The sequence below is a fragment of the Acomys minous genome, assembly GCF_964271855.1.
Source record: "Acomys minous genome assembly, chromosome: 13".
Taxonomy (NCBI): domain Eukaryota; kingdom Metazoa; phylum Chordata; class Mammalia; order Rodentia; family Muridae; genus Acomys; species Acomys minous.
This window is the reverse complement of record NC_140495.1, coordinates 3,610,870-3,634,116: the sequence shown is the minus strand read 5'-3', so window position 1 is coordinate 3,634,116 and position 23,247 is coordinate 3,610,870. Positions and strand designations below refer to the sequence as shown.

General features: G+C 53.3%; 1 long non-coding RNA gene across 1 annotated transcript; it reads right to left on the bottom strand.

Annotated features, from left to right (window-relative positions):
• Positions 1 to 22,100: 22,100 nt before the first annotated feature.
• LOC311580811 lies at positions 22,101 to 22,941 on the bottom strand. Its single transcript, XR_014773582.1, has 2 exons — positions 22,566 to 22,941; positions 22,101 to 22,342 (listed from the first exon to the last, which is right to left on the bottom strand). It is a non-coding gene; the product is annotated as an uncharacterized lncRNA (long non-coding RNA).
• Positions 22,942 to 23,247: the final 306 nt, after the last annotated feature.

The window sequence follows — 23,247 nt, the reverse complement described above, 5'->3', positions numbered from 1 at the left end:
ACCACACCAGACACAGCACCAGACACACCTCACCAGACACAGCACCAGACACACCTCACCAAACACAGCACCAGACACACCTTACCAAACACAGCACCAGACACACCTCACCAGACACAGCACCAGACACACCTCACCAGACACAGTACCAGACACACCTCACCAGACACATCACCAGACACACCTCACCAGACACAGCACCAGACACACCTCACCAAACACAGCACCAGACACAGTACCAGACACAGCACCAGACACAGCACCAGACACACCTCACCAGACACAGTACCAGACACAGTACCAGACACACCACACCAGACACAGCACCAGACACACCTCACCAGACACAGCACCACACACACCTCACCAAACACAGCACCAGACACACCTTACCAAACACAGCACCAGACACACCTCACCAGACACACCTCACCAGACACAGCACCAGACACACCTCACCAGACACAGCACCAGACACACCTCACCAGACACAGCACCAGACACACCTCACCAGACACATGTCACCAGACACAGCACCAGACACACCTCACCAAACACAGCACCAGACACAGTACCAGACACAGCACCAGACACAGCACCAGACACACCTCACCAGACACAGTACCAGACACAGCACCTGACACAGTACCAGACACAGCACCAGACACAGCACCAGACACACCTCACCAGACACAGCACCAGACACACCTCACCAGACACAGCACCAGACACACCTCACCAGACACAGTACCAGACACACCTCACCAGACACAGCACCAGACACACCTCACCAGACACACCTCACCAGACACAGCACCAGACACACCTCACCAGACACAGCACCAGACACACCTCACCAAACACAGCACCAGACACACCTCACCAAACACAGCACCAGACACACCTCACCAGACACAGTACCAGACACACCTCACCAGACACAGCACCAGACACACCTCACCAGACACAGTACCAGACACACCTCACCAAACACAGCACCAGACACAGCACCAGACACACCTCACCAGACACAGCACCAGACACACCTCACCAGACACAGCACCAGACACACCTCACCAAACACAGCACCAGACACAGTACCAGACACAGCACCAGACACAGCACCAGACACACCTCACCATACACAGTACCAGACACAGCACCAGACACAGTACCAGACACAGCACCAGACACAGCACCAGACACACCTCACCAGACACACCTCACCAGACACACCTCACCAGACACAGCACCAGACACACCTTACCAACCACAGCACCAGACACACCTCACCAGACACACCTCACCAGACACACCTCACCAGACACAGCACCAGACACACCTTACCAACCACAGCACCAGACACACCTCACCAGACACAGCACCAGACACACCTCACCAGACACAGCACCAGGCACAGCACCAGCCACAGCACCAGACACACCTCACCAAACACAGCACCAGACACACCAAACCAGCCACAGTACCAGACACACCACACCAGACACAGCAGCAGACACACCTCACCAGACACAGCACCAGACACACCTCACCAAACACAGCACCAGACACACCTTACCAAACACAGCACCAGACACACCTCACCAGACACAGCACCAGACACACCTCACCAGACACAGTACCAGACACACCTCACCAGACACAGCACCAGACACACCTCACCAGACACAGCACCAGACACACCTCACCAGACACACCTCACCAGACACAGCACCAGACACACCTCACCAGACACAGCACCAGACACACCTCACCAAACACAGCACCAGACACAGTACCAGACACAGCACCAGACACAGCACCAGACACACCTCACCAGAACCAGTACCAGACACAGTACCAGACACACCACACCAGACACAGCACCAGACACACCTCACCAGACACAGCAGCAGACACACCTCACCAAACACAGCACCAGACACACCTTACCAAACACAGCACCAGACACACCTCACCAGACACAGCACCAGACACACCTCACCAGACACAGCACCAGACACACCTCACCAGACACAGCACCAGACACACCTCACCAGACACAGCACCAGACACACCTCACCAGACACACGTCACCAGACACAGCACCAGACACACCTCACCAAACACAGCACCAGACACAGTACCAGACACAGCACCAGATACAGCACCAGACACACCTCACCAGACACAGTACCAGACACAGCACCTGACACAGTACCAGACACAGCACCAGACACACCTCACCAGACACAGCACCAGACACACCTCACCAGACACAGCACCAGACACACCTCACCAGACACAGCACCAGACACACCTCACCAAACACAGCACCAGACACACCTTACCAACCACAGCACCTGACACACCTCACCAGACACAGTACCAGACACACCTCACCAAACAGAGCACCAGACACAGCACCAGACACACCTCACCAGACACAGCACCAGACACACCTCACCAGACACAGCACCAGACACACCTCACCAGACACAGCACCAGACACACCTCACCAAACACAGCACCAGACACACCTTACCAGACACAGTACCAGACACACCCCACCAGACACAGCACCAGACACACCTCACCAGACACAGCACCAGACACACCTCACCAGACACAGCAGCAGACACACCTCACCAGACAGAGCACCAGACACACCTTACCAAACACAGCACCAGACACACCTCACCAGATACAGCACCAGACACACCTCATCAGACACAGCACCAGACACACCTCACCAGACACAGTACCAGACACAGCACCAGACACACCTCACCAGACACAGCACCAGACACACCTCACCAGACACAGTACCAGACACATCTCACCAGACACAGTACCAGACACAGCACCAGACACACAGCACCAGACACAGCACCAGACACACCTCACCAGACACAGCACCAGACACACCTCACCAGACACAGCACCAGACACAGCACCAGACACAGTACCAGACACAGCACCAGCCACAGCACCAGACACACCTCACCAGACACAGCACCAGACACACCTCACCAGACACAGCACCAGACACACCTCACCAAACACAGCACCAGACACACCTCACCAGACACAGCACCAGACACACCTCACCAGACACAGTACCAGACACAGCACCAGACACACCTTACCAACCACAGCACCTGACACACCTCACCAGACACAGCACCAGACACACCTCACCAGACACAGCACCAGACACACCTCACCAAACAGAGCACCAGACACAGCACCAGACACACCTCACCAAACACAGCACCAGACACACCTCACCAGACACAGCACCAGACACACCTCACCAGACACAGCACCAGACACACCTCACCAAACACAGCACCAGACACACCTTACCAGACACAGTACCAGACACACCTCACCAGACACAGCACCAGACACACCTCACCAGACACAGCAGCAGACACACCTCACCAGACACAGCAGCAGACACACCTCACCAGACACAGCACCAGACACACCTTACCAAACACAGCACCAGACACACCTCACCAAACACAGCACCAGACACACCTTACCAAACACAGCACCAGACACACCTCACCAGACACAGCACCAGACACACCTCACCAGACACAGCACCACACACACCTCACCAGACACAGTACCAGACACAGCACCAGACACAGTACCAGACACAGCACCAGCCACAGCACCAGACACACCTCACCAGACACAGCACCAGACACACCTCACCAGACACAGCACCAGACACACCTCACCAGACACACGTCACCAGACACAGCACCAGACACACCTCACCAAACACAGCACCAGACACAGTACCAGACACAGCACCAGATACAGCACCAGACACACCTCACCAGACACCGTACCAGACACAGCACCTGACACAGTACCAGACACAGCACCAGACACACCTCACCAGACACAGCACCAGACACACCTCACCAGACACAGCACCAGACACACCTCACCAGACACAGCACCAGACACACCTCACCAAACACTGCACCAGACACACCTTACCAACCACAGCACCTGACACACCTAACCAGACACAGTACCAGACACACCTCACCAAACAGAGCACCAGACACAGCACCAGACACACCTCACCAGACACAGCACCAGACACACCTCACCAGACACAGCACCAGACACACCTCACCAGACACAGCACCAGACACACCTCACCAAACACAGCACCAGACACACCTTACCAGACACAGTACCAGACACACCCCACCAGACACAGCACCAGACACACCTCACCAGACACAGCACCAGACACACCTCACCAGACACAGCACCAGACACACCTCACCAGACACAGCACCAGACACACCTTACCAAACACAGCACCAGACACACCTCACCAAACACAGCACCAGACCAACCTTACCAAACACAGCACCAGACACACCTCACCAGACACAGCACCAGACACACCTCACCAGACACAGCACCAGACACACCTCACCAGACACAGTACCAGACACAGCACCAGACACACCTCACCAGACACAGCACCAGACACACCTCACCAGACACAGTACCAGACACATCTCACCAGACACAGTACCAGACACAGCACCAGACACACAGCACCAGACACAGCACCAGACACACCTCACCAAACACAGCACCAGACACACCTCACCAGACACAGCACCAGACACAGCACCAGACACAGTACCAGACACAGTACCAGCCACAGCACCAGACACACCTCACCAGACACAGCACCAGACACACCTCACCAGACACAGCACCAGACACACCTCACCAGACACAGCACCAGACACACCTCACCAGACACAGCACCAGACTCACCTCACCAGACACAGTACCAGACACACCTCACCAGACACAGCACCAGACACACCTTACCAACCACAGCACCTGACACACCTCACCAGACACAGCACCAGACACACCTCACCAGACACAGCACCAGACACACCTCACCAAACAGAGCACCAGACACAGCACCAGACACACCTCACCAAACACAGCACCAGACACACCTCACCAGACACAGCACCAGACACACCTCACCAGACACAGCACCAGACACACCTCACCAAACACAGCACCAGACACACCTTACCAGACACAGTACCAGACACACCTCACCAGACACAGCACCAGACACACCTCACCAGACACAGCAGCAGACACACCTCACCAGACACAGCAGCAGACACACCTCACCAGACACAGCACCAGACACACCTTACCAAACACAGCACCAGACACACCTCACCAAACACAGCACCAGACACACCTTACCAAACACAGCACCAGACACACCTCACCAGACACAGCACCAGACACACCTCACCAGACACAGCACCACACACACCTCACCAGACACAGTACCAGACACAGCACCAGACACAGTACCAGACACAGCACCAGCCACAGCACCAGACACACCTCACCAGACACAGCACCAGACACACCTCACCAGACACAGCACCAGACACACCTTACCAAACACAGCACCAGACACACCTCACCAGACACAGCACCAGACACACCTCACCAGACACAGCACCAGACACACCTCACCAGACACAGCACCAGACACACCTCACCAGACACAGCACCAGACACACCTCACCAGACACAGCACCAGCCACAGCACCAGACACACCTCACCTGACACAGCACCAGACACACCTCACCAGACACAGCACCAGACACACCTCACCAGACACAGCACCAGACACACCTCACCAGACACAGTACCAGACACAGCACCAGACACACCTCACCAGACACAGCACCAGACACACCTCACCAGACACAGTACCAGACACATCTCACCAGACACAGTACCAGACACAGCACCAGACACACAGCACCAGACACAGCACCAGACACACCTCACCAGACACAGCACCAGACACACCTCACCAGACACAGCACCAGACACAGCACCAGACACAGTACCAGACACAGCACCAGCCACAGCACCAGACACACCTCACCAGACACAGCACCAGACACACCTCACCAGACACAGCACCAGACACACCTCACCAAACACAGCACCAGACACACCTCACCAGACACAGCACCAGACACACCTCACCAGACACAGTACCAGACACAGCACCAGACACACCTTACCAACCACAGCACCTGACACACCTCACCAGACACAGCACCAGACACACCTCACCAGACACAGCACCAGACACACCTCACCAAACAGAGCACCAGACACAGCACCAGACACACCTCACCAAACACAGCACCAGACACACCTCACCAGACACAGCACCAGACACACCTCACCAGACACAGCACCAGACACACCTCACCAAACACAGCACCAGACACACCTTACCAGACACAGTACCAGACACACCTCACCAGACACAGCACCAGACACACCTCACCAGACACAGCAGCAGACACACCTCACCAGACACAGCAGCAGACACACCTCACCAGACACAGCACCAGACACACCTTACCAAACACAGCACCAGACACACCTCACCAAACACAGCACCAGACACACCTTACCAAACACAGCACCAGACACACCTCACCAGACACAGCACCAGACACACCTCACCAGACACAGCACCACACACACCTCACCAGACACAGTACCAGACACAGCACCAGACACAGTACCAGACACAGCACCAGCCACAGCACCAGACACACCTCACCAGACACAGCACCAGACACACCTCACCAGACACAGCACCAGACACACCTCACCAGACACACGTCACCAGACACAGCACCAGACACACCTCACCAAACACAGCACCAGACACAGTACCAGACACAGCACCAGATACAGCACCAGACACACCTCACCAGACACCGTACCAGACACAGCACCTGACACAGTACCAGACACAGCACCAGACACACCTCACCAGACACAGCACCAGACACACCTCACCAGACACAGCACCAGACACACCTCACCAGACACAGCACCAGACACACCTCACCAAACACTGCACCAGACACACCTTACCAACCACAGCACCTGACACACCTAACCAGACACAGTACCAGACACACCTCACCAAACAGAGCACCAGACACAGCACCAGACACACCTCACCAGACACAGCACCAGACACACCTCACCAGACACAGCACCAGACACACCTCACCAGACACAGCACCAGACACACCTCACCAAACACAGCACCAGACACACCTTACCAGACACAGTACCAGACACACCCCACCAGACACAGCACCAGACACACCTCACCAGACACAGCACCAGACACACCTCACCAGACACAGCACCAGACACACCTCACCAGACACAGCACCAGACACACCTTACCAAACACAGCACCAGACACACCTCACCAAACACAGCACCAGACCAACCTTACCAAACACAGCACCAGACACACCTCACCAGACACAGCACCAGACACACCTCACCAGACACAGCACCAGACACACCTCACCAGACACAGTACCAGACACAGCACCAGACACACCTCACCAGACACAGCACCAGACACACCTCACCAGACACAGTACCAGACACATCTCACCAGACACAGTACCAGACACAGCACCAGACACACAGCACCAGACACAGCACCAGACACACCTCACCAAACACAGCACCAGACACACCTCACCAGACACAGCACCAGACACAGCACCAGACACAGTACCAGACACAGTACCAGCCACAGCACCAGACACACCTCACCAGACACAGCACCAGACACACCTCACCAGACACAGCACCAGACACACCTCACCAGACACAGCACCAGACACACCTCACCAGACACAGCACCAGACTCACCTCACCAGACACAGTACCAGACACACCTCACCAGACACAGCACCAGACACACCTTACCAACCACAGCACCTGACACACCTCACCAGACACAGCACCAGACACACCTCACCAGACACAGCACCAGACACACCTCACCAAACAGAGCACCAGACACAGCACCAGACACACCTCACCAAACACAGCACCAGACACACCTCACCAGACACAGCACCAGACACACCTCACCAGACACAGCACCAGACACACCTCACCAAACACAGCACCAGACACACCTTACCAGACACAGTACCAGACACACCTCACCAGACACAGCACCAGACACACCTCACCAGACACAGCAGCAGACACACCTCACCAGACACAGCAGCAGACACACCTCACCAGACACAGCACCAGACACACCTTACCAAACACAGCACCAGACACACCTCACCAAACACAGCACCAGACACACCTTACCAAACACAGCACCAGACACACCTCACCAGACACAGCACCAGACACACCTCACCAGACACAGCACCACACACACCTCACCAGACACAGTACCAGACACAGCACCAGACACAGTACCAGACACAGCACCAGCCACAGCACCAGACACACCTCACCAGACACAGCACCAGACACACCTCACCAGACACAGCACCAGACACACCTTACCAAACACAGCACCAGACACACCTCACCAGACACAGCACCAGACACACCTCACCAGACACAGCACCAGACACACCTCACCAGACACAGCACCAGACACACCTCACCAGACACAGCACCAGACACACCTCACCAGACACAGCACCAGCCACAGCACCAGACACACCTCACCTGACACAGCACCAGACACACCTCACCAGACACAGCACCAGACACACCTCACCAGACACAGCACCAGACACAGCACCAGACACAGCACCAGACACAGCACTAGACACACCCAGCAGCCACACCTCACCAGGTACACTCGACACCTGCTGCCGTGCCTCTTCCACTCAGATGACTATTATTTTCTCACACTGTCGGTCACAATAAACTCTTCTGTCTGAGGAGTTGCTTTACATGAGGTGTTTAGTCTCAGGCAGGAGAAAAGTGATTAACACACTGTGGCAGCTGGAACAGCTCTCCTAGAGTGGCCTTCTCTTGTCTTGTTGGTTTTTAAGGGGAAATTATCTGAGAAACACTACAGGAGAACACAAAAGCATCCAGGGAGGAGCTGTTTTGTGATTGGTTCAAGGATCTGTCTAATAAGGATATTAGCATCTTCGAAATTGATCACATGGTTACCTGGATGGCCTCAGATAAACTAAGTAACCATAGTGTGAATGTGGTTGAGCCAGGCGGTGGTGGTGTCAGCACATTAAAGGCCTAGACCTTTAATGCCAGCATTCTGGAGGCAGAAGCAGGCAGATCTCTGAGTGTGAGGCCAGCTCGGTCTACAGAGCAAGTTACAGGGCTACAAGAGACACTTTGTCTAGAAAAACAAACAATCAAACAACAAAAAGAGTAGTGTGGTTGTGGCTTTATGTGGTGTATACACAGGAGCGTGCACATCCACATCTATACATGTGTACACAGTTAGCATCCAACACCCACTGTTGTAACTTGGGTGGGTGGGCCCCAGCCCACCACATGGGAGCTTTGATCTGGCCAAGAATGGACCACACAATCTATTCAGATAGTGACCTCTCTGCTCTTAGCCAGATCAAACAGGTTCTCCAGGCTGGTTTCAGCTTGAGTCTGTATGCCACAGAAGGGGGGAAGGGAGATAGAGTCAAGCACAAATAGGAGATAGGCGAGATTTCTGGAAGAGGCGGGGGAAGCCTGTAGACAGGAAGCCAACATTGTGTAGGTCCATGGGGAGATCTGGGAATGATGTCAGAGCCACATGACTGGGGAGAGGAGAGGTTGGTTAGGAGCAGCCTGGCTAGGTCAGACTATAGATGCTGGGGGCAGAGTAGAGGGTCCATTACAGGACTGGTGTCACCTACACACCGTGTGAGCAATAGGCGGGCACTCAGGAGCTGGGTACCAATGCCCACATCGGCACGTGTGGGCTCCTTATAGAGGAACTTGGGCTGGAAACAAAGAGAGCCAGGGGTCAAGGCCAGCCTGTTGTCACACCCTGTCAGCTCAAGCTTTGAGATCAGCCTGGGATCTCAGCATCCTTCCCCGTCACTGTTGGCCTATGCAAAGGTTCATACCCGTAGGCTTCATGGAGGAATCCAAACCTTCCAGGCGCTTCTCCAAAAGCCGACAGAAGGTCGGCCTGCTCAGCCCTGCAGCCATTCTCCCCTCTAGGTGCTACTGTGGCAAGCTGCCACCACATACAGTGAGTTTCCTACCTACCAGGAAGTGCAGACAACAGGACAGTATTGCAGGTCACACGTTAGCTGAGACTGGGTATGCCCTCCCCATCCCTCAGAGGCCTGTAAGTAAGTAGGGACCTGCTTTGTCTGGGGGAACTGAAGCCTCGCTTGCTTTGGTACTGTCTGAAGCATTAGGAAGTCTCTCAATAGGTCTCTCTCATCTAAGACACCCCGTCTCCCCATCTCCCTTTCCTGAGCGGCTGGAGAAGACCTCTTGGAGCACGAGCTGCATTTTCCCTGTCAAAGGCCTCCATGTCCTTCTAGATCCTTCCTCTATGCTCTCCGCCCTTCACTGACCTACTTGCCCCATTGATACCGGCTTGTCCTCGTTCCCGCCCCAGCCATGTTGACCTTGTTTGCTCTCAGCAGCTGCTTCCCCCCCCCCCCCCATGCCTGTGGACCATTTCCCACCCCCTGAGGCTGATTCTCTTCCTCCAGAGCTCGGCTTCTTCCACCTTCCCTGAGAGGGCTCCTAGGGTCTCTGACACAGCGTCCTCGTCCTCGCTTGTCTTCAAAGCCAGCGTCGGTTTTAGGAATACTTGTAAATCCTGTTCCTCTGAGATTGAGTATTTTGTCCTTCAGGAAAGCCCTTTGTGGTATGTGACTAAGCATGGCCCCCATAGGCTCATACAGTTGACTCCTTGGTCTCTAGGGGGTGGCACTATTAGATGTGGTCTTTTGCAGAAAGTGTGTTACTGGGGTGGGGTGGGGGAGCGGGCTTTGAGGTTTCAAATGCTCAAGCTAAGCCCCAGGGTCCCTCTCAGTTCTGTTGCCTGCAGATCCAGATGTAGACTCCCAGCTAGCTCTCTCCAGGACCATCTCTGCCTGCACGCCGCCATGCTTCCCACCATGCTGATAATGGACTAAGGCTCTGAAACCGTAAGCCAGCCCCAATTAGATGATTTCCTTTATAAGAGTCCATGGTCATGGTGTCTCTTCACAGCAATGGAGCCCTGACTAAGACACCCCTAGATTTAACCAGAAGGCAGACAACTCAAAATAGCTTCAGGAAGTCCCTGAAACTGACTAGATTCACTAGGTCGCCTCTGCACCAAGACTATAGAAACAGTAAAGACAGCTGAGAGTTATTCTCAGACAAGCCATTCTTAGACCTGATCCATGGGCCTGGAAGAGCAGAGACCCGCTGGGCTGGGTGGAAGAGGTTAAGACCAACTGAGGCTCCTGGGAAGGACGCTCCTCAACCTGCCGAGCTGCCTGCAGGCTGTGCAGTATGCTCAGGGCACCCAGCTTTTGTGAGCTGTCACCCATGCTGGGGTGGGCTTTGATGGTGCGCTGTCACGGAGTCATTTCTGCTCCTGTAAGTATCCCCTCACCTATACTCCTGTAAATAACCCCAGTGAAGCTCATTGGGTCACCATCACAGGGCTACCTTTCTGGGGTCTTGTCACACAGTGTACTGTATCTTCTGCCGATTGGTCTGAAGTCCCACCTGGATTTGAGAGCTGTGCGGACAGAGGGCTTGCTTCTTCCTTGTCTTCCACAGAACACTCTGTCTGTCCTTAGCATGCCATAAGGCACAGAACAATTATCTGTTTTGTTTTTGTTCTTTTTGAGACAAGGTCTAATTCTGAGGCCCCGCCTTGCCTCAGACTCACAACAATGCTCCTGCCTCAGCTTGCCAAGTTCTGAGACGCCTGGCTACAGGAAAACTGTTCAACGATGATGCCTCAGGGCTGAGGCTCTCAGGGAGGAAACCATACTCCGTAGAAGAAAATCCGGTATTTATTTTCCCTGAAAACACCTACCTGTCTGCCCCACCATCTCCCCCACCTCCCTCTAGACAGCTGGCGGCGGATGAAGGAAGCCTTTCAGCCCGTGTCTGTCATGTCCACCCATGGAGTCCTGCTGGAGCATGCTCGCTGCCTCTTCCAAGCCCTCAGCCCTTGCTGCTTCCTGCCTGACATTTTGGCCTTTATCCTGCCCTTGGGATTGGGGCCTCACTAAGAGGCTACAACCTGAGCGCTCTCCCCCCCACCCCCCGCACCTCTCTCTGTCTCTCTGTCTCTCTATGTCTCTGTCTGTCTGTCTGTCTCTCGTCCTAGAACTGAAACTATTAGGAACTTCCAGCATGGTTCCAGTGGTCCATGGTGACCTCTGGGCAGTGCAGATGCCCCCAGTGCTGCCTCTGGCCAGCCATGAGCATCAGTGGTTCCGGATCAGTGCTCCTGGCATTGTTTGCCGCATTTTCTACCCTTCCCTGCTACCCCTGCCCAGTACACTTCATTGTCTTTCTTTCTTTCTTAAAAAAAAAAAAAAGATTTATTTATTATCATGTATACAGTGTTTTGCCTGCATGTATACCTGCAGGCCAGAAGAGGGCACCAGATCTCATTATAGACGGTTGTGAGCCACCATGTGGTTGCTGGGAATTGAACTCAGGACCTCTGGAAGAACAGTCAGTGCTCTTAACCTCTGAGCCATCTCTCCAGCCCTTCATTGCCTTTCTTATCCCAATCTTCCTTTGTATAAAAGTCTTGTTATGTGACATAATAAAAACTAAAAATTGAGGCTGGGGAGATGGCAAAGTTGGTAAAATGCTTGTCTTGCAAAGTGGGCCTGAGTCCGAGTCTAGAACCTACTTTAACAACAGCAAAATTCTGAAATGATGTTCAAATTCCAGTGCTGGCCAGGTGGAGACAAATAAACCCACCATGACATCAGCCTTGCCTGCTTGGTGACTTCCTAGTCAATCAGATATACTGTCTGAACCGAAAATAATCTTTACAAAGTAGATAGTGCCCAAGAAACAGAAGCCAAGGCTACCCACTGGCCTTCACATAGGTACTGGCAAACACAGGTACAACACACACACACAGACACAGGCACAGACACACACAACACACACACACTCATACACACAGACACACACAACACACACACACTCATACACACAGACACAGGCACACACACACTCATACACACAGACACACACACAACACACACTCATACACACTCATACACACAGGTACAGACACACACACACACACTCATACACACAGGTACAGGCACACACACACTCATACACACTGGCTGTCCTCAAACTCACTATGTAGACCAGGCTGGCCGCAAACTCAGAGATTTGCATGCCTCTGCCTTCTGAGTGCTGGGGTTAAAGGTGTGCACCTTCACAGCTGGCTCGTATATTTACTTTTTTTTTTTAATTACAATTTTACATATGTGTCTAGAGATAGGACTGGCTTCGAATTATGGCCTTTCCACCCTGGGTTGACTCCAGGCTGTGCATCTCCACTACTCCTCAGGTCGGGCTTGAGAAAACCAGGGACGTGTGAGTAGGATGTGTGACCTGGGCTGAATAAATTGACATGCTCAGACCTCAAGCATTAGAAGCCGAAGTCTGTGGTCAGAAAATAATTGTCAGAACAAGAAGACTGTCCCACAGCAAGGACCTGAAGTGACCACAGGAGTCACTCCTCCAGTGACACCCCCCCCCCCAGCCTGGGGTTTGCCCCTTGCTTTGCCCTGCCCATCTTCAAGGAAGCCAAGTCCCGAGCCCTCCACAACCTCTGCAGGGCTGAATGAGGGTATCTGCTGGGAGGCTTTCAGAGACATCATTCAAAACAACAACAAGGGGGGAGGGAACCCCGACAATACTGTGCACGGCTATGTGAGAAGATGACGACCCCGCCCCTGAGTTTCCAACATTTCTCACATCTACGGAATCACATTACGGCCCCATATCCAACAGCCGCTGCCTTGCCCGGACGCCAGTGGCTCCAGCGGTTAGCACAGCTGCCCAGGCATGAGACTGTAATCCGTCTAGGATAGGACGAGGCCCTCCATTTCGGGGGCGATCCCAGAGCGGAGACCCGCCATGTCAGAGATGCAGCAGTGGATAGGAAATGGGGTGACCACTAGACCCCCTTCAGTGCCGATTCCGGGTGGTTTCAGGTTTGCTTGTATACTTTCTGGCATCACTGCTTTAGTGGCCCTTGCCTAGCGGCCTCAAGTTAGAGAGCCAAGGAAAGGCAACTCCGGGGATACTCTGGGAGGGACTGGATCTTTCTAGACATCACCTTTGCTTCTGGGTAGGACTCTGCTTAGAATGCTTCCTTTGTTCTGTTTATTTCTTTTTGGTCAGGGTCCCAGGCTGCCCTTGAACTCACTACCTAGCCAAGGATAACCCTGAGTACCGGATCCTTCCGCCTTGATCTCCCGAGTGCTAGGATTACAGACACGAGCCACCACACACAGTTTACACAGTGCCGAGAATCGAGCCCCGGGCCTTCAGGTACGCGAGATTACTTCATATTACAGGCGGACTCCATTGCTTACAGGTTACTGAGGTTGAGCTTGTGAGAGGGTGAAGGTGGTGGCTTCGGCGACAGCCGTTAGCCAGTGATGGGTCTACATCCCACAGACCAGAATCAGACCCTTGCTGGAGAAGGGAAACCCTGGGCCTTGCCCCCCCCTCCCCCTCAGCGTGCGATCCCTCCCCTGATCTTGCAGTCACAAGGCCAGGCTTCTAGAAAGGCTCCCTCCTTGTTTTATTTGGCAGAACGCTGGGACAGTAACTGGACTGGCTTCAACTGGCCAGGAAACCAAAGCCCCTACAGAAAGGAGCCTCACGAATCCTGCCAAACTACTTGTTCCCTGCCAGTCCCGGGCTGGCCGGACAAACAGCCCTGCCAGCGTTAGCATTGGTGAGGGGAAGTGAATTTGCTGTGTGGAACCACAAAACGAACGTTGTGTACTTTCGGGGAACCGTACGAGCATGCGCAGGCTCCGGTCCCATTGTGCGGCTTCTGGACCCGGTTCACCTCCTGGGTGGAAGGGAGTGGGCTCCGGCGCAACAGAGGCGTTTGCCTCCGTGGCTTTTCTAAAGCAGTATGTGTGTGCTTGTCAAAACATACCTTTCCTGCGAACTTTGAAGACCCGCCTGCCTGCCAGAGAGAGGAAAAGAGAAAAATTCCACACCGCAGCCCCTTTGGGCTGTGCACAGGGCAGGATTCCTGTCTCACAAAGGCATTTCTTCACTGTTGAAAAACCAGCTTTCCCAGAGGTTTCTCACCACTGCAGTTTGACTGGGGCTGCAAGGTGGAGAGCTGGCACTGGGGGGGGGGGGGTCGCCCACCGTGAACCTGAGGTCAATAAAGCTTTGCCTGGTGGAGGACCAGGGCCCCCGGGGCTCTGAGAACTATGAAGTAAATCTGTTAAAAAAAAAAAAACACTCTTACTTTTTGTTTCTACCATCATCTCCTCAGCCCAAGTAGACTGCTGTGACCCCTCTGATGGTGGGGGAACCCCGCAGTTGGAGATAACCTAGGCCTGTTTCTGGAGCCCAGCTCTGAAACCCAACATGGGATCCAGTCAGCATACTGTGTGATGACACCTCCCTTGCTCAGATTTGGTCCGGGTTCAGCTTTTGCTTAGAGTTACGAGAGGACTTCCAGTCAAAGCAAAGACCAGGGTTCAAGTCAGGTGGGATTCTGCCTACAGCAAACACCTACACCCCTCCCACTGCCCACGGGCCCCATTTCCTTGCTGGCTTCCGACTCTCAACTCATAAAAAGGGCTGAGAATCTCAACCAGGAACGTATGTGCTGTGCAAGCCCAAGGGCCTGAGTTCAATCTCTAAAAACCAGGCGTGGAGGGGAACACATGGAATCCCAGTGTTGGAGGGGGAGGGGCAGTCCCAGGAGGATTCCAGGGCCCTCCTGGCCAAGCCAGTCTGGCTGAAACTGGTGAGCTCCAAGTTCAGTGAGAGACCTTGTCTCAAAAAATAAAGATAGAAGTCAGTGGAGGAAGGCATCTGGGGTCCTGACCTCTGGCATTCATGCATACATACATGCAATCGAACACACACACACACACACACACACACACACACACACACACACACACTAAGGAAAGAAGAAAAACCAGCTGCTTTGGTTAGTATTTTAAATTCATGCTGGGTGTGGTGGCACACGCCTTTAATCCCAGCACTCGGGAGGCAGAGGCAGGTGGATCGCTATGAGTTCGAGGCCAGTCTGGTCTACAAAGTGAGTCCAGGACAGCAAAGGCTACACAGAGAAACCCTGTCTCGAAAAACAAAACAAAAAGCAAAAACAAAACAACAACAACAAAACAATCACAAGGCCTTCATTAAAGGACTTGAAAAAACGACACCCCAGAATAGCTAAGTGTACCCCCTGCTTTTATGTCTGTTTGTCTAGCTAGCAGATTTTTCCCTTACAGCTGTCACTAAGGTGAACTACCTCAGTCCTGGTGGCCCGACACAAACTCATGGGGAATTCAAAGGTGGCCACTGTTTTCTGAGGTCAGCTTTCTTCCTTTCCCAAGTAGAAGTTCAGTGCCACCCAGAATCTAGCCTTCCAATATGGCATGTCTACCGCACACCAGGTGGGTCCTTAGGAAGTCACGGGAAGGATAGGGTAAGACCGGTTAGGGAAATAGTCTCTGGTCAGGAACCTGAACTGATTTCTTTTGGCAGAGACTAGATGATATGGAAAATTTGTGTTCCTGTTGCACACGGCGTTTAAAGATTGGTTTGTTTGTTGTTTTGTTTATGTGTATGGCTGCATGGGATTATGTGTACCAAGGCCATGTGGGTGGCCTCGGAATTCAGGTCGCAGACAGCTGCGAATGGTCTGATGGCAATGCTGGGAGCCAAACCCAGATCCTCTGGAAGAACAGTATGTGCTCCATGAGCCATCTCTCCAGCCCCCTACATGGATTTTACTATTACAAAGTTTATTGGGCATCCCCTAGAGGTGTTGCAGGTGTGGCGGCTGGATCACGTGCACATCAGCAGGTGGCAGAGAGGAAACAGGCCATGTCTGTGCTCAGTGTTCTGACCTGTGAACACCTGCATGATCAGCAGCCTAACATTCCCTGAAAAAAGCAAGCCCGAGGTGACCACCAGTCCAGCACCAGGGGTCTGGACAGGGAGCCAGCCTGAGACGATCACCAGTCTGGCGCCAGGCAGGCCCAGACAGACTTCCAGGATGGGGACCAAGCTGGAGACTAAAAGGAACCCCGCCTGACCTGAGGAGGAAGTGAGGCCAAGACAGAAGAACCTTGCAAAGGGCCATGTGGGTGGGCCAGATAAGGAGCAAGCCGGGACAACCACCAGACCAGGGCCATGGGGCCCAGATAGGGAGCTACCCCAAAATGACCACCAGTCAGAAGCCATATGGTCCTGGGGGTGTGTGTGTCAGGCCATGGCTGAGATGACCCTGCCCTTGCCATCATGCAGGAGTGAGCAGGGCATAGTACTCCTGAGACCACTGCTGAGAGGACCCCAGACACTCAGAGACCCCAGGCACCACTATGAGGAGCAAGTAAATGGTGGAGAAATGGAAGAGAAAGACAAACAGAAGGATGTGGGCACAGTGAAGAGAGGCAGAACTGGAGCCCTGAGGGTAGTGAGGAACAGCCTGATGTGAGTAGCCAGCAGTGCCCCCTGGGACCATGGTGGGGTCTATGCTGACGCCTGGGACCATGTCTGGGTCAATGGCCCTGCAGTAGCAGGGGTCTGTTACCACCAAAGGCCAAGCAGGTGTCCCTGATGGGGGTGCTGGTAGGGACATGTTGACATCTGAGTGCTGTGCAGAACTGGACCCACCTCTCACCTGGGCATCGTGGGGGGGAAGGAGTTTGTCCTGAGGGCATAAAAGCCGAAGAGCTGACCCCATCCCCAGCCAGCTGCAGTACTCAGGAGAGCACACCCCCATTGCAGGAGTTGCAGGTGAACAGCCCATCACCCCTCGCCATTTGCAGCAGGTGGGAGACCTGGCCCTGGAGTCATAAGAGCAGGAGAGCTGGCCCTGCTCCTCACCAGCTGCATCGATTGGGAGAGCAGGCCCTGCACCTCACCTGGACAGCACTGTAGAGCTGATCTTGGTGGTGGGGCAAAGGCGAGCAGGCCCTGATGGCGTGAGCATGGGAGAGCTGGCCTTGCCACCTGTCTGCCATGAGGTGACAATGGTGAGTGAGAGATGCCCCCTCAGCCCGTGCCACCTACAGCAAGCAGGAGATCTGGCCCAGAGGTTACCAGAGTGGGAGAGCGAGCCTGCACTTGGGAGAGTAGGCCCTGGACCTCACCTGGGCAGCACAGTAGAGCTGATTCCGGATGTGGGGGTTGCAGATGATCTGGCCCCAAGGGCATGAGTGCAGAAGAGCCACTTCTGCCTCTTGTCTTCTGGGCTGTGTTGTGGACAAAGGAGAGATGCCCCCCTCCCCTTCCTTGTCCCTCACCATCTATGGCAAGTGGGAGAGCTGGTCATGAGAGTGGGAGAATTGGTCATGTCTTTCACTAGCTGCAAACACTCAGAGCAGTGGACCTTGTGCCTCACCTGGGCAGCAGGGTAGAGCTGGCCCTGGTTGTGGGGGTTGCTGGTGAGCCAGCCCTGTCCCTCTCAGGCCCCATCCAGACCTTTGAATTGGCCCACTGCAGCATCTACCCCATCAGCGAACTGCTGGAGTGTGTGAAGGGGCCCGTCCTACAGATCCAAAATCTCCATAACAACGGGATCTGAGAGGAGTCCCAGTGAGGATCCAGTATTGACAGAGCAGCAGAAGCCAGAGGCCGTGAAACAGACCAAGGAGTTATTGCAATGAACATTTGTGAGCAAAGATGTCCGGACAAGGGGCTGGAGGGATGACTCAGAGGTTAAGAGCACTGTCTGCTCTTCCAGAGGTCCTGAGTTCAATTCCCAGCGACCACATGATGGCTCACAGTCATCTAGAGTGAGATCTGGTGCCCTCTTCTGGTGTGCAAAGGAACAGGCAGGTAAAAACACTATACATAATAAACAAATCTTTTTTTTTATTTTTAAATGTGTGGACAAAAGGGTATACTGTGGGACACACTGTGACACACGACAACTTCCATAACAAGATATTTTTTCTCTGTCATGGGGGAGGTTGCAAGGGCAGAGGGCAGGCAGGAAGGGTGGGGAGATAAGTGGGCCTGGGGTGCATGATGTGCAAGTCACAAAGAATCACTAAAAACTTAAAAAAAAATCTTATTGAGCTGATTTTCATGGCTTTCGGTGGAAAGCAGACATTTAGCTGCTCTAACAACAAAATAATTTCAGATACTGTGGCAGAGAAAGGTTTCTCTGTGGCCCTGCGTAGGCTCAGGGCCCAAAGACAATGCACAGAAAGATGATGCCTTTGATTTTGCCATCCCAGTTCCTTTGTGCGTGTCTGTGTGGGAGGGTGTGGGTGCCTGTGTGTATGTGGGTGCTTGGCTGTGGAGGCCAAGCGTCAACCTTGAGTGTCATCCCTCAGGGACCACCCGCCTCGTGTTTTGAGGCACGGCATCTCACTGGCCTGGGGCTCAGCATGTAGGCTGGGCTGACCAGCCAGGCCCAGGGACCTGCCTGTCTCTACTTCCACAGTGTAAGCAGCACCTGCACAGCAGCCGGCTTTCCCGCGGGCTCTGAGGGCTGGGCGGGGGCTGCATGCCAGCGTGGTGAGCACTTTACAGATGGAGCCTCCCACCCCCAGCGCCCAGCTCTTCTCTCTGCACCTCAGAGAATCCGCTTCCAGGACAGTTTATACTTTAGTTTACCCCCCCACCCCATCCCCCCGATGCTTGGCTGCATTTCTCACGCTATGAAAGATTCCAATTTGACAGCAGCAGATGAGATAAGCCCCGAGTTTTCAAATTGTGTTTCCTGGATCTTCCTAAATAAATCCCCATTAAGTCTGCTAGTCCCAGGCAACTGCAGTAGACGCTGGTGTCACTCAAAGCCCACAGGTCACTCAGAGGTCCCTGGGGCTGATCCCTTCTGCTTTCGCTAAGACACCTCACTTAAAGAATCCAAGGAAGAGATTCGGGAGACAGAGCATGAGGCAACCAGGCGCCCCCACGCCATGCTGGGTAAGGAAGCCAGAGGGCCATGATGAAGCAAGCCCTGGACAAGCATAGGTCTCATGAAATTCTACACACCACCGTCTCAACTTTACAGCCACCCACCATTACTGCCCTGTGTCATCTCAGTCTATTTTATGCTGCTATAATGTAATACCTGAGGCTGGACACTTTATGCAGAATAGGAAACAGCTCCCATAGAAGGAGGCAAGTGCTCTGAGGGTGGCCTTCCTGTAGAGCGACCTATTCTTGCAGCACTAATTCTATCTCATGAGAGCCAGACTCTCCCCGATGATTGCCCCTCACCCCATGACAGTGATAATCTCGTCGTGAGGGTGGTGCTTCTGTGTTCTGGCTCCTTCCTCCTGCAGTAAAAGGGTTCTACTTTCTCGTAGTGGGGACCAAGGCCCCAGCAATGACCTGCTGGGGAACTCTGTGATCCAACTTTGTAGATGCTGCTCTAAGCTGCTCACTGCTAAGCACAGCATAGCAGAAGAGAACCAATGAGCTAAAGTTAAAATAAATAAAACAATCAGACATGATGGCACCATGCCAGGCATCATGAAGTCAAGAGAAATAAAGAAAAACTAGGTGGCTAGTTCCAACCTTTTCCACATTCTTCTTGCAAACCAGTTTCAAAGACTGAAGAACCACACACTCAGAGTTATCCCAGTGAGGGCCCCACTGCTCAGCGCCAGCTATGTCTTAGTTACCCTGTCTGTTATGATGGAACACTCAGGCAAGGTTAACCTACCCATGACTATAACCCACATGTGGAGTCAGCTGGATGCTCAGCAAGGGGTGCATGGGGTTTTTAAAATATGGTGCATATCCACAGTGGAAATATCACTCAGGCATGAAGAACACCCTGCCACTTACAGGGAAATGGATGGAATTGGTGATGATAATATTAAATGAAATAGAGCCGGGCGGGGGTGGTGCACGCCTTTAATCCCAGCACTAGAGAGGCAGGAGCAGACGGATCCCTGTGAGTTCAAGGCCAGCCTGGTCTACAGAGCAAATGCCAGGCCAGCGAGGGCTGTTATACGGAGAAACCCTGACTCAAAACAAACAAACAAGTAAAACAAGCCATTCTCAGAAAACCATCACGTGTTTCCTTCACACATAGAACCTAGATTTTAAAAACCAGCCATGAAAACCAAGGGGGCAGTTTAAGGAGAGGGGAGCCGGGTAGGAGCGACATAGTGAGGTGTCGAGCAAAGCAAGTCAAATGCAGGGAATTCCACAATAGAACCCACTGATTTGCATAAATTGCGTTTATTTTTTTAAGAGAAAGAGCTACGGTCTGGTGAGAGGTTATGGGGAGATGCTCTTGGGGAGAGACTTACGCTAGAGCTACTCTGGCTCCCTCTCACTCTGGGATGGGTCTCATCTCTGGCTCATCCCTTGTTCCTGCCCATGTTCCTGTCACGGTGTCCACACCCATGAGACCCTCACTAGAGTCAGAACCAGGCAGCCTCCTCCAATCTTGAACTTTCAGCCTCGGGAACTGTTAGCTAAATCAACTCTTGTTCTTTGGCTAGCCAGCTTCGCATGCACTGCAACAACAACAGCAACAAAACCAGACTAATATGTAAGTCGGTTCCCCTCCCCAAGCCTGATCATCGACACTCGTGTTTCTGCTGTGTCAGTCAACAGTCAACAGTCAACAGCCCAGACACTGAGCCAAAGGGTGGGGCAGAGGGAGCCCAATGATTCTAGTAGCCGCCCCAACTAAGACGGGCAAAGCCAGCTGCCGTCGACTTACCATCTGACCACAAGTGCATGAGAGCCAAGATGCAGGCCAAAACCAAAGAAAGGCCCAATTGAGGCTCCCCAGCATATTTGTGTAATTTCAGGGTATGCTAGTCTAAAAATAAGTAGCAGTAGAAATGTGCCTTCCCCACAGGACTTCCACACTCACACGTAGGAGGACTTGTGCTGCATGTTACATGTTAACCAAGACTAATATCTTTTGCGACACACATGGACGCGCATACATACATGCACACAACATACATGTGACAAATACCCCTTGGCTTTAGATGAGTTGTTTGATAAACTGATTTTAATTTGCAAAGATCATAAGTCCAAATGCATCCGGTGAGACACAGTGCTCCGTAGAGTGCTTGCTACGCATGATGGAGAGTGAGTCTGAGTCTCAGAACCAACCAGAAGCAGGATGTGGGGATGAGGCCAGGGATCCAAGCCCAGGGAGCTGGAGTGAGGACGGTTCCTGGAGCTCACCGCTCAGTCAGTCTAATTGGTGAGCTCCAGGATCAACGTGAGACCCTGTCTCAAAAAGTAAGGGGAAGAGTGACTGATGTAGACAGCCACTGTAGAGTGCTGTACACTCACTGTAGAGTGATGTACACACGTGCATATGCACACACACATATGCATGCACACAGACACAGACACACACACACACACACACACACACACACACACACACACACACACATACACACACAGTGCATTTAGTAGCTTTAATCTTCTAAGCATAAAAACTTACCAAGACAGCACTCTCCTGAGCACTGGGAGACAGCACTTTTCCTGTCATGGGATGTGACTGGCTGGGAGGTGTAGCTCACTGCTCATCAGTGTCACAGAGGACTGGACACTGACTGACGTGCATGGCTGCCACTTCATCCCTGAGCTGAGAGCTCCTGTGTATCAGTCTGGTTATGAGTGGGAGGCCAGGGGCAGATGGGTCCCTTTCTGTCTCCTGCTTGCCACGATTTATCCTGTGCCTCGCATGGAGTGGAGCTCTCTCTTGAGGAAGGATGGGCAGATCGCTCCTCCCCACCTGTCTTCAGAGAAGGAGATGCTCCCTAGCTGCAGAGGGAAACCAACTCTAAACAAAATAACTCCCTCCCAGACCTGAGGCAGCCATTTTGCAGCACACAAGCCAGGATTCATCTGTGCCTCCTTTACCTCTCTCAGGCCTCACACAGGTCTTCAGTGATGGTGGCTCACAGCAGGACTGGGCTGCTCTGAGGAACAATGCCCCTCGCTTCAGGATGGGAGCAAAGTGAGGCAGCTGGCCGCTGGCCCAGAATGCCCTCCCTGACGCTCGTTAGCTCTGCTTCTACACCCTTGCTTCCCGCTTAGCTTAGATTGGCCTTTCTCCCCCAACAAAGCCATACGTGGGCTCATCTGCATTTTGAGTCTTGTTATCAGGAGCATGACCTTGT